The sequence below is a fragment of the Lygodium microphyllum genome, chromosome 6 (genome assembly GCF_053477565.2).
Source record: "Lygodium microphyllum isolate KBCC chromosome 6, Lygodium_microphyllum_v1.1.10, whole genome shotgun sequence".
Classification (NCBI taxonomy): domain Eukaryota; kingdom Viridiplantae; phylum Streptophyta; class Polypodiopsida; order Schizaeales; family Lygodiaceae; genus Lygodium; species Lygodium microphyllum.
Genome location: NC_141140.1, coordinates 84,439,296 through 84,453,295, shown reverse-complemented (window position 1 = coordinate 84,453,295; position 14,000 = coordinate 84,439,296). Strand labels below are relative to the sequence as shown.

Sequence of the window (14,000 nt, the reverse complement as noted above, 5' to 3'; positions counted from 1 at the left end):
GGGGGGAATGGATCAGTCGGGGCGGGCGAGTAGTCGGACGGGCGCGAGCAGTTGGGGCAGGCGATCAGTCGGATGGGCGCGAGCAGTCCGACGGGCGTGAGTAGTCGGGGCGGGGGGCAGCAGTGCGACGTGACGGGCGTGGAGCTTCCTTGCTTGGTAGACGAACTTAATAACCTTTTTTGTGTATACGTGAATGTATGCCCAAGTGAATTAATGTGAGGTATACACTGCTGAAAAACCAAATACAATGCAAGACTTGAAAAGATAAGAGGGAGAGGGAGGGAGCTTGAGCTTTTGCAATACTCACAACACATAAAGAATGCATACAAGATAGGAAGCTGAAAACCATAATCTTTCTTTTTCTTCTTCTCCTACCCTATAAGAGTCTACCAAGAATAAAGATAGAAGTACAACATACATGAGCTCTCACTTGCATGATTCTCTCGGCTATTTTGCATTGATCTAAACCGTGTAAAGTCAGAGGGAGTGGGTTAACTTACTACAATAATATCATTGTGTCTCTCCAACCATCTTAGAGCCTCTTGCATGTGCTTTGAGTCTCCAAGACCATGGGCTGCTAGAACTTGTGTAGTCAAACTACTGGCTGAGGATTGTGAATCTCTGATTTGTGCTTGTCCTTGCACTGTATTCCTATCCACATCAGTGAACACATCATAGGTGGTGACCAATGGTGAATACCAACTAGCAAGCTCATCAAAAACAACATCCCCACTAATGCATAGCTTGCAAGTTACAAGGTTATAGCATCTATAGTCCTTTGATTCGGCAGCAAACCCCACAACTACACACTTCTAAGCCTTGGGATCCAACTTATTCCTCTTCTTGTTGGGAATATGCACATAAAAGATCACGGTAACTGCGAAACATTTCACCCTTGAAACGTATCATGCTCGAAACATTGCGTTTCAGCACGAAACATTTCACCCTTGGGTAGGTGCTAAGTGAAACGCCACATGAAACGGCAAAATAACACATTCAAAGTACATATATTTAGCAAGTTTTTGATAGAAATTACTTTTTTCCCTTGGAATGAAACAGATATGTGAAACATTGCATACTGAAACATTTCATTAGTGAAACATGTTTCGCGTTTCATGCCTACTAAAACACATTTCATGGTTTACCATGTACCAGATACACCCAGCAGTTGAAATGTCACAAATCTAGCTTCTTGCCTCAATACATCTCTTCAGGAGTTTTATTATGCACTGCTGTGATGGATGTCCTATTCATAATGTAGACTGCACACTACACTATCTCTATCCAAAAAAATCTAGGCATATGCTTCTCATTCAAGAGAGCCCTTTCCAACCTCTGCAATGCTGTGATTTTTGTGGTCTGCAACACCATTTTACTCAGCTGTGTATGCACATGAAACCCGCCATTGAATGCCATGCATATCCAAATAAGATTTGAACTCCTTGGACATCCATCAGAACAGATGGTAACTACAACCCACTCTTCCTGCCCCCATATTGTGAAAGATTTTACACTTTTCAAAGACCCGTAACTTCTCACACATAAATTAAACCCCAAGTTTTCTGTGTGTAGTCATCAATTGAAGAGAAATACTGACACAGCCCACTTATCTTAGGATGCGAAGCTGTCCATATACCCTTGTGAATCAGCTCTAGCACTCTCTGTGCTGTCTTCCCCTCTTTGGGAAATGGCCTGCTAGCTTGCTTGGCTAACTAGCAAGCACCATATATTCGTGATGGCTTCGTCACTTCAAACTTTGGAGGTCCTGTGACCAAACCTGAGCTAAGAAAGCCTTGCAACCATTGAAAGTTCATTTATCCCTGCCCACTAGCGATCACATGCCACGGTCAAAGATCAGCTGTGCTTCTGCTAAATATAGAGAGGACGAGAATAAAGAGTATAAGAATATGATGTGAACAGGAGCTATGATACTTCAAGAATTGTGGAAGTAAAAAGTAGCATGCAAGTAAAGCACAGTAAGGGAAATTCATAAATAGCCTTGAATCAGAAAGCAGGTCAATAGGACGAGAAACATAAGATCTCTACATGTAAGAGCATTAAATAGAACGGCCTTTACATGTCAGAGTTTGATTACCAATAGTCCTTACAGGAACATTTTCCATGTTCAAAGATATGAACAAGGTTAGAATCTCTGACCACAATGTTTCGCTTCTCTATTTCAGATATGAGTGCTGTATCTCTATGGCAATTGTTACAGAGATGCATATTCTTAACAATTTTTATAGTCCTGGTGGTGTGTTGATCAAGGCACAAGCAATTGCCAACTTCTCACTGTGCTCACACAGCACATCCTTCTTCATGTCATCAAATATCTTTTGTGAAACCAGACCCAAGCTTGGAGAATAACCCTCCCGTGACATTTTTTTCTGTAAGATCTTGTAGCTTCTTGTAAATGTATTTGCTTTGTGGGTGCTTTTTGTCCCCGACTAAAAAGGAATGGGTGTTTCCTGTGGCATCAATCCAGCAACAACATCCTTCCAAGCCTTATTGCAAGTCGCATGACTTGAATCTTCGCTGCATCCTCTTGCATCCCAGCTGCTGCATAAATATTAGCCATACAGACATAGGCTGAAGCAGCAGTTTTATCTATCTGAAGGATACGATCAAAAGCCAATCTCCCAAGCCTCACATTCTTCCACTTCCGACAAGCACCCAACAAAGCCATCCAGACTGGAAGATTATCACTAGATGGCATCATTTCAATAACTGCTAAAGCCTTTTTAAACTCCCCTGCACGACCAAAGAGATCAACCATACAACAGTGGTGCTGTACATCTGGTGTGACACCAAATTTGGTGCTCATTTTCGTAAAATACATTTGGCCCTCATCCAATAGACCTGAGTGACTGCATGCATTGAGCATGCAAACAAAGGTACCTGGGTCTGGAGAGATGCCCTCACATTGCATCTGTTCGAAACAGTACAATACATCTGCACTATGGCCATGACTTGCATATCCTGCAATTAATGCACTCCAGGAGACCACATCCCGCACAAGAAGTTCATCAAACACTTCCCGTGCTTTTGTAAATGTGCCACACTTGGCATACATATCCACCAGAGCACTACCGAGCACAACATTTTCCTCCAACAACCCCAGCCTAACAATCTCTTCATGAATTTCTTTACCCTTGTCAATGGCTCCTATGTCAGCACATGCTTTCAAGGTGCTCGAAAAGGTGACTGCATCAGGAATGTTACCCTCCCATCGCATCTTGTCAAAACATTTCAGTGCTTCCTTACCTTGCCCATGCTGTGCATATCCTGCAATAAGTGAACTCCAAGAGACAACATCCCTAACAGGAAGCTCATACAGCACTCTCTCTGCTTTTGCAAATGCACCACACTTGGCATACATATTCACCAGAGAGTTGCCAGGCACACAATCTCTCTCCAACCACCCCAGTCTATTTATCTCATCATGAATTTCTTCACCCTTTCCAACTGCTCCTATATCTGCACATGCTTTCAAGGCACAAATAAAGGTGACTGCAGTGGGGGAGTGGCCCTCATGTCGCATCTTATCAAAACATTTCAATGCTTCCTTCCCTTGCCCATGCTGTGCATACCCTGCAATAAGTGCACTCCAAGACACTACATTGCGGACACGAAGCTCATCCAAGACCTCCTGCGCTTTTGCAAGCGCACCACACTTAGCATACATGTCCACCAAAGCATTGCCGAGAATAACATATTTCTCCAACAACCCCAATCTGACAATCTCATCATGAATTTGTTTGCCCTTATCGAGTGCTCCTATACTGGCACAAGCTTTCAATGCACATGTAAAGGTGACTGAATCAGGAAAGTGACCTTCATGCCGCATCTTATCAAAGCATTTTAGAGCTTCATCACCGTGGTCATTTTGTGCATATCCTGCAATTAGGGCACTCCAGGAGATCACATCCTGTGCAGGAAGTTCATCAAACACCTCCCGTGCTTTTGTGAATGCACCACACTTGGCATACATATCTACCAAAGCACTGCCAAGCACAACACTTCCCTTCAACAACCCTAGCCTAACAATCTCTTCATGAATTTCTTTACCCTTGTCAATGGCTCCTATGTCAGCACATGCTTTCAAGGTGCTCGAAAAGGTGACTGCGTTGGGAATATGACCCTCCCATCGCATCTTGTCAAAACATTTCACTGCTTCCTTACCTTGTCCATGCTGTGCATATCCTGCAATAAGCGAATTCCAAGAGACAACATCCCTGACCGGAAGCTCATACAACACTCCCTCTGCTTTTGCAAATGCACCACACTTGGCATACATATTCACCACAGAATCACCAAGTACATTATCTCTCCCCAACCACCCCAGTCTATTTATTTCATCATGAATTTCTTCACCCTTTACAATTGCTCCTACATCTGCACATGCTTTTAAGGCACAAATCAAGGTGACTACAGTGGGGGAGTGCCCCTCATGTCGCATCTTATCGAAGCATTTCCATGCTTCCTTGCCTTGCCCATGCTGTGCATACCCTGCAATTAGTGCATTCCAAGTGATTACATCTTGGATAGGAAGCACGTCCAAGACATCCTGCGCTTCTACAAGTGCACCACACTTGGCATACATGTCTACCAAAGCATTGCCGAGCACAATATATTTCTCCACCCACCCCAATCTGACAATCTCATCATGGATTTGTTCACCCTTATCAAGTGCTCCTACACTAGCACAAGCTTTCAATGCACATGTAAAGGTGACTGAATCAGCAAAGTGACCTTCATGCCGCATCTTATCAAAGCATTTTAGAGCTTCATCACCGTGACCATTTTGTGCATATCCTGCAATCAGTGCAGTCCAAGAGAATCTATTATGAACAGTACATTCATCAAGCACTTGCTGTGCTTTTGCAAGAGCACCACATTTAGCATACATAGTTATTAAAGTGCTTGCAACATAGGGGCTTCTTTCAAGTAATCCACATTTGCAAATGTCCTCATGAAGCCTTGTGCCGTTGGGTAGATCCTTTTGCTTTGCACAAGCCTTCAAAAGTCCCACAACATGAGCAATCTCCTCTAAAAAGACAGCCCCTTTCTGCTCTTGAGGCTCCCCTTCGCTCAATTCAAGTGTTGACATTGGTTCAATTTTTCTGAGTTCTTCAAAAACCCAGGTTGGATTGTACCGGCAATCCAGCCACAAGGCCTCTGATGTCACTTTGTGCTTGAAATCTGGAGACCTTGCGCTGGCCTGAGGTTGGAGTGGGGTGAAAACACAAAAAAAAGTCATGTTTCTATGAGAGCTCGCAAGATTTCAGGTTTTGCAGAGGTTGAATACGTCAGAATCAGATATATTGGGCAAACTAACCTTGCTGTTGCGATTGTCCCACCACTGCGAGGGATCCTTAAAGTATTGCTTCCATAACGACTCCATCTTCACCTTCCTGATTTTCGATTGAATGCAAAGGGAAGCCATGCATTGCAAGACCAACTCTCTGCAGAGACTTGTAGAAACGCTGCTGGTAAGGATGATGATCCGATGAATGATGATGACGATACCTCCTATCCTGCATCTCTAATTGCAGGAAAGGATGGACAGAATTCGTACAGTATCGAGCCGTGGGGCGGCCATTTGATCGTGCAGTATGCATTCCATTGCGTTGTTGGCAGGCAAGATTGCCAATTGCAAAATTCCACCCTTCATGTCTCTGTGTATATATATTTATATATGTAGCCACAAAAGACCATGGACCATCCAGTTACTTCTAGCAAAATACCAAAACTACTGGTGTGCATCGTTGCGAAGCTGTAGCTTCTCTCTCCTCGCATTTTTATCAGTAACTATCTTTTCTCAAGATATGTCATTTTCAAAGGTGATCTTCCCTCAAAAGTACACAAACTTTGACCTTTAATATTTAGATATAAATAATAAAAGCAAGGCACAAATTTGCAAGATGAGAGATAGTACCTTTTTTATCAAAAACTTTCTCCATGCTCTCTCAAAACATAGTGATGAGAAGAGTACATTGTAGAACAATGAAAGGCAAGTACATTGGCAAATATAAATAGATGGAACAATGCAAAGCTAAAAGTTGAATTAAATAATAGTTCCAAAAGCAAAATCTAGCCAAGCTTCAAAAAAAGCATAAGAATGGCTATTTTAATTTAAAAGCTATCAAAAAAGTTTTTTTCTTGCAAAATGGCATTTCCGTGACCATAGGAGCATTCATGACATTGTCTAGTGCTAATGCCGGCATGTTTATTTCGCACAAATGGCTACAAGTATCAATCTATCTAAACTTCCTTTTTCTTGAAACAAACACACAAATCACTTAGTATGAGGGGACTTGTATGAATGAAGAAACAAAATGAAACAGGTAGTATAAATTCAAACACCTAAATTGGAAAAAGGTGCATGAATCTTTGTTCCACTGCACACAATAACACCAAGGCGTAATTGATGCACCCTTACCAAACATGAAAGATCTGAACATATAATGCTCCCAACATCATGGGATGAGCAAATAATATTTTTTCTTAAACCTAGAATGATTCCAATGGGGCAAAAACATGAAAACATTAGACATACGAACCATATTGAATCTCTACAAACACTAGACTAGAGGAATCCATGTATGAGAGTTGGTAGTTGCTTGATAATGCAAGCAAGGCTCCTACGCATAATGGGATCTAACAACACAGATATGAAATTCTCCTAGAGACGTAGTTGAGTTTTTTATGCAGATTAATATTTCTCGATAGAAGTAGAGGCTAAATTCATTAGATGAAAAGTCACATCATGCAATGCACCAATGCAAACAACCACATTTTAGTAAGAGGCATGATTGAACTTCACTTCAAATCAAAACATTATTTGGCAAAATGAAAAAGAATAAAACATATATATAAAGGTTGCCTTAATTCCACAATTTAAACTTCATGAATATTGTTATTGTACAAGAAAATAATTTGATAAGCAAATGAATTGATGCATAAAACCATTCATATCAATAATATATTAAGCTTAGCAACTCTATTGAGCTTAGCAATAAATAGTATAAGAGATTATATTTGCACTAGCATATAAAGAGGGTCACAGATAAATGCCAAAAGGGTACATTTGAGAATACATCAAAGAAAGGGCTTCAAGTCTTATTTTTTGTGTATATGATTTTTCATATTCTTATTTCGATTTGGTGGGATTAAATTAAAACACTAAAAGTGGCAAAATTATCTAGTTTTTTGCAACACATTGAGGTACACAATGTTGGCAGTGGTAAGAGAGTTTGCACTTTTGTCTTCCAACAAAACCTTTATGCAATTAGTAGATCTCACTCAACTGAAAGCGATATAAAGCTAGCCATGGAAAAATAATTGTGTCTTCAAATATAGACCCAAGAAGATCAATGTTGTAATGGATGAAACTGAGAGAAGAGAGGAGAATGAGCTGAAGAGAGAGAAAGAGAGAAGGAAGAAGGAGAAAAAAGACTAGAAGAGGAGAGAGAAATAAATGAAAGAGGGGACAAAGAAGGAGAAATCCATGGAAGCTAGAGACGAAGGTGAATATTATGTTCTTGATAATATTCGAATACCCTAAACTGGATCTCTTACACCTTACATAACCCAGTCAATGCAAAGTACTACTCTTGTCCGCATTACAATGAAAATGGGTGGGTGAAGACTATGGATAGCATGTTACCCACTACATGCCTACCAAGGTAAATCCACCATAAATTTTGATAGACTACTCCAAATGGGGCATGCCACATGTCAAAACGGAGCTTATGGCGTGTACTTTTAGTCCATATAGGAAGCACATGGCTAGGATTTGGGAAATTTTGGGTAGATGCAGTCTACAGGCAGGGTGTGGTCGAAAGGGGACATAACTTGCTAGTCTTCAACCTGTTGGGTATCTTGGAGGTAAGGAAATTCATTGACAATAGTGGTTGGGTGCTAGAGGTTTCTTCTAGGGGTAGGCCTTGCCATTTGATGAGGTATTCCTTGATAGATCGAGATTTTAAGTGTTTATCTTATTGCCCAATGATTGTCTCAGGGATATACTCAGTGATACCTTCTTCTTCTATGGGGGGAAGTTCTTCCATATAGTCCACTAAGGTGCTAATGAAGAGCTTTAGCTAGATGACATGAAACACATTGTGAATCTTGGTGGTAGGGGGAAGCTCTAATCAATAGGCCAAGTCAACAACTCTCTTGAGGATCTAGTAGGAGCCATAGAAACACTGGGCCAGCTTGTTACTGTTGCCTTCCTTGAGAGTGGAGTAATGGGACTTAGACACTTTTAACAGGACTAGCTCTTCCTCTTGGCATTCCAAATGCCTTTTTTTTTCATTAGCATAGAGCTTCATGTGGGCTAGTGCATTTTCAAGATTCACTTTACATTGTTGAAGCAGGGCATGCATGTGATCCAACTCAACTTTACTCTGAGAGTTGATCTTATCATTGAATAAGACTTCAGGAATGGGAACCTTTTACCCATATAATGTCTCAAAAGGGAAAATCCCAATGCTAGAATGGGTGGCATTATTTTATGCAAATTTAGCCAAGTGGATCCATGTATCCCAATTGCGTTGTACATCATGGAAAAAGTGTTGTAGGTATATCTCAAGCCATTTACTTACCCTTTCGGTCTGGCCATTTGTCTATGGGTGGTATGCAGTGGATGGAGGAAGCATGGTGTTCATAGATGTGAATAATGCTTTCCAAAAGTTGCTCATAAACTTGGCATCTCAATCGTGCACTATGACTTGCAGTAATCCATGCAACTTGAAGCCATACTTCATAAACTGAGTAGCCACTTGAGAGGCAGTATATTGGGTCTTAGTAGGGATAAAGTGAGCAAACTTGGTAAGGTGATCAAGTACCATGTATATAGTATTCCATCCTTTCTTTGTAACGAGAAGGCTTGTAATGAAGTCCATGGTGATATGTGTTCATTTTTCTTCAAGAATATGCATGGGGCTACAAGAGACCAGTGGGTCTAAGCGTGATGTCCTTGTTCTACTGACATGGAACACATTTGGTCACAAAATCCTTGACATCCCTCCATAAGTCTTTGTAGTTAAAGCTCTTAGAAATCCTATCATATGTTTTGAAAACACCCAAGTGACCAACAATGGGGCAAGAATGCATCTCTTCTATGATCTCCTGTGTGAAGGGAGAAGTGTGGGGATGATAATCTTGCCATGGACCAAATAAGGCCATGTTTGAGCTAATATTGGGAGTTTTTAGCCATTACCCCATACTCTAATTTCTAGAATATGTGGTTGAAGTCCTCACCCAAAAAATCGGCTTCTTGAAGGTCCTCAATCCAATCACTATGTAACTCTGAAATGGAAGATGCTCTACATGCCCACATATGAGAAAGTGAATCAACCATGATGTTATCTTTGCCCTGAGTGTGAGAGATATCAAAATCATAGTTTTGCAAGGTGGCCAGCCATCTCCTTTGCTTAGGATTCAGTGTAGACTAAGTCAGGAAGTATCAGAGGACTCTATACTCGTTATTTATGCTAAAACGACTGCTATATAAGTAGTGGTGCAATTTCTTAATAGCATGGAAAATGGCCACTATCTCCTAGTCATACACATTCATTTGCATCTCCTTGTCATCAAAATTACATCACCGATACCTCTGTCAACACTGGCATCACATTGAATGGTAAACTCCTTGGAGAAATCAGGGCATATGAGGATGGAGCACTAAAGTAAGCATTTCCTTCAACTACTTAAAGTTGTAATCAGCAGTAGCATCCCAAAAGAATGACTTCTTTTTTAACTGATAAGTCAAAGGTGTTGCAATGGTGGCATAATGCTTAATGAAGCATCTATAAAATGAAGAGAGACCAAAGAAACCATGTAATGAAGTAGTGGTGGATGGAGTGAGCCAGTCCTTAACACATTGCACCTTCTTGGGGTCAACTTGTATGCCATTTTTGCTAACAATGTGTCCCAAGTACTCCATTGATGTTTGCATGAAGATACACTTACTTTCCTTAGCAAATATTCAATCCTCTCAAGATATTAAACACCCTTTTGACATGTGCCAAGTGCTCCTCTTGTGAATTATTGTAAATGAGAATGTCATCAAAGAAAAGGAGCACAAACTTGAACATGAAGGGGTGGAGGATTTTATTCATGAGACTCTAAAATGTGTTAGGGACGTTGGTCAACCTAAAAGATATCACTATAGAAAATGATAAAGCCCATGATCTATCTTGAAAGCTATTTTGATCTCATCACCCTTCCTCATAATACAGATCTAATGGTACCAATAGCTTAGATCAATCTTAGTGAAGAAGTGTGCCCTTTTCAACTCATCCAAGAAGTCATCAATCTGTGGGATGGGGTACCGGTTCTTAACTGTGATTTTGTTCAAGTCTTTATAGTCAATACAAATGCAAAAAGATCCATTTTTCTTCTTGACTAACACGACATGAGATGATATAAGGGAAGAACTCAGCTCAATAAAACCCTTTTCAAGTAACTCATTGACCTGCTTTGCAACCTCTTCAAGTTCACACTTGGAAATCTATAAGGTGGCTTGTTGACCAGCTTGGAATGGGGCTCTAAATCAAGTGGGTGGTCCACTTTCCGCTTAAGGGAAAGGGAAATAGGCATCTAAAATAAATCATTATACTCCTCAAGTAAAGCCTATAAGGTTGAATCCTTAGATATTGTGGAGCAAATCTGAATTTTTCTTATTCAAGTACATGACAAAGATTTGTGAGCATTTCTTAAACTCCTATTTGAGTTGCTTTGCTATAATTAGCTAAAAATTAGCATTATCATGAACTCCTCTAAGCGAATGAGCTGTCCATGCATTATAAACTTGTGTAGAGCTAAGAGAGGTCCATAGCAAATTATCCCAATTATTTGAGTCAATCACAATCCAAGACAACATCAATGGGGCCCATGTCTAATGTGATTAGGTGAATCAATTCCATATAGTTCTCAGAAAAGCATAGAGGGCCTTTAGAATATACATGTGTGCTAATTTCTTCCTCACTATTTGCTACTTGAACTTTCGGGGGGTGCTGCAATTCCATAGGGGTGCATTTCAACCGATCAATGGTGGCTGATTTATATGACAAAATTGTGAGTACTACCATATCCATAAGGATGAATGCATGCTTCACATTAATACTACCTTGAATGCGTAGGGTATTGGGGCTCTCACAATCAACCCAAGCATCTAAAGAGATGGAGCAAAGGGAGGTGGTAGTCATGTGGGATGTCAAATCAAGAGCATGGGATGGTTGGGTCAAAGGGAACCCCATCCTCACAGTCATAGAACTTCTCTTGGTCCACATCCTCAGCATGATCTTCATTTTCAACATGTGATTCATCCTTATCATTGTGCCAATCTTCCATTACACACATGTCATGAACTTTGACCTTGGTTGTCTTGTAAGGGCATTTGGACACATGGTCAGCTGTGTGCTTGTCCCCACATTTAAAACATAGGCATCGTTCTTTCCATTCCTTCACAACATTTGGGGGAATGAACCTCTGACCACTTGAACCATTCGAGGGTGATGTAGTGTAGTGTCTATTTTCAACATATTTGCTCTCACCATTAGAGCCAACTGCTATCTCAAAAGTGCCATGTTTTCTTTCAACATGTAAGGGGGGATAAATGGGTATTTTGGGGCTACTATTAGGCATGGAATGGCCTCTAAAACCACCCCCATTTGGGGCTGAACTCAATGGGATATGGGGTTTTCCATAACCTTGCTGAAAACTCTCATTTTTATGGTACTTTTTTGCATATATTTTGGCCAATTCAATTGCATCAAATAGTGTAATAGTCTTTTGAGCCAGAGCCATGATATCTGCGGATAGGCTTGGTTCCAACCCATAGATATATTTGTGCAATTTAGCATAATCACTAATGCTCTCCACATACATTGTCAAGTTCATAAACTAATTTTTGTACTCTCGTACAGTGAGATTATGTTGGTCAAGAGTGTACCATCTTCTTGCCAACTACTCTTTTTCCAACCACGGGGGATACAAATACTCGAACCGTATGCATTTTGAAGTCTTTCCAATCAATGAAATGATGATTTCCTTGATTGATATAGTGCCATTATTTGTGAGAAAATCCTTCCAAGTGAAAAGAGGTAAATATAATTTTCTAATCATCCATGTGGAGGTAAATATTGAAGTAGGGCTCTAATTTGGAGGTTTATCCTTCCAAATCTAATGGTGATGGGGATTGCCCATTGTACTTAGTGAGAAGGATCTTGTCATAGAGATCATGAGGGTCTTTTTGCCCATAGAAACCTTACTGTCCATATATACCATGATGGCTGTACATACCTTGTTGTCCATACATATACCATATTGTACATTGATTCCATGCTGCATTGCCATGCTGGACATTAATACCATACTTTCTATTAACCCTCAGATGAACAAGGTGGAGAATCTGGAAAATCTAAAGCAGAAGATAAGGCCAAGGCAAAAGTAAAAAGGAAGACGAAGGCCCACCAAGAAAAATCTGGAAACATAAGAAGTGTAAAAAAGTCCTAAATCAAGGAGACAGGTGCACAAGAAAAAGCGCAAGTCAATACTTTTGTAAAAGAGCACAAGGTACACTATGATTTATTTTAAGAGTATCGGGCTCTCATTCGTGCAAATTGTAAAGGTAGATGGACGGTAGGAAGGAAGCTAGGAAGATAGAAGGACAATGGGAAAAAGGGCCAACGGATTCAAGTCTTGAGTGCTTGCACACTCCAAATCGAGTATTGAAGTAGGGTTTTCCCCAAACCGGTGCTTGAGCTAGATAGGTAGGAAGAGAGGGAGTTTGAAGAGGTATTCGATCTCCTTAGTAAGTAAGTTTTTGGTATTTTGGATTTGAAAAAGTAGGTTGGAGTAGTGTAGGTGTTTGCTTTGTGATTTGGATGCATTAGGGTAGGAAAAAACAAAGAAAAAAGGAAAATAGGCATTAGGGTTTCTGCTGTCATAATAGGGCAATAGGATTTGATTTGCATGTCGATGTGTATTTGGAGTTTATTTGTTATTCCAGGTATATAAAATCCTTCATTAGGGTCTATTCTTACATTTTGGAAGTTTGTATGACCCCCTCATAACCAAAATCATTAGAATCAAGTTGATTTTGGTCATCCTGGAAACTCGTCCGTAGGAATTAGACACTGTTACCAGAGTTTGATTCCCAGAATCGAACTCGAATAGTCCGATTCCTAGAATCGGATGGTTTGATTTTCAGACTTGGACCAATCCATCCCGTTTGATTGGGCATACCTTATCTGATTTTGAAAATCGGACATCCCATAATCGAACCCGAAAATCGGACCATCCAAAATTGGATACTCAAATCGGACACCTCTCAAATTGGATGTTTGATTCCCGGAATCGGACTCCCAGAATTGGACGCACAAAAATCAAACACACAAAAATTGGACCACCAGAATCCAAAATCGGACCACAAGGAGTCACATAGACTTGTCCATGATACCAAAGAAGACCATTATGCTATTTATAATTTAGATACTCTTCTCATTTACCCTACTAAAATTCCTTCATCATTTTGGATACTTGCTCATCAAGCAAGTACTCTTCTTGAATGTCATGGATCCAATCTTTATGCATGGTGGAAATAGTGGAAATGGAACATGCCCACATTCTTGTCAAAGCATCTGCTACTGCATTATCTTTTCCAGCCATATATAATATCTCAAAGTCATATCCTTGAAGAGTGGCCAACCGTCTTCATTGCTTGGGAGACAAGTTGGGTTATGAAAGAAAGTATTTTAGCACACAATGATTGCTTTTGACTTTGAAATGGCTATCATAGATATAATGATACCATTTTTTATAGCATGTAATATTGCTAATATCTCTTCCTTATCAACATGTAGTTAGCACTCCTTGTCATCAAGCTTTTGGCTCTCATAAGCTATGACTCCATGATCTTGATATTAGAAAGTCCCTACTCCTCTTCCACAAGCATATGCGCATATGATAAACTCCTTAGAGAAGTCCAT

At 40.3% G+C, this 14,000-nt stretch overlaps 1 pseudogene across 1 annotated transcript; it reads right to left on the bottom strand.

Moving 5' to 3' along the window:
* Positions 1 to 286: 286 nt before the first annotated feature.
* Positions 287 to 5,661, bottom strand: LOC148034752 (pentatricopeptide repeat-containing protein At3g26782, mitochondrial-like; annotated as a pseudogene). Its single transcript, XR_015691119.1, has 2 exons — positions 5,339 to 5,661; positions 287 to 5,221 (listed from the first exon to the last, which is right to left on the bottom strand). The product of XR_015691119.1 is annotated as a pentatricopeptide repeat-containing protein At3g26782, mitochondrial-like (transcript).
* Between the last annotated feature and the right edge of the window lie 8,339 nt (positions 5,662 to 14,000).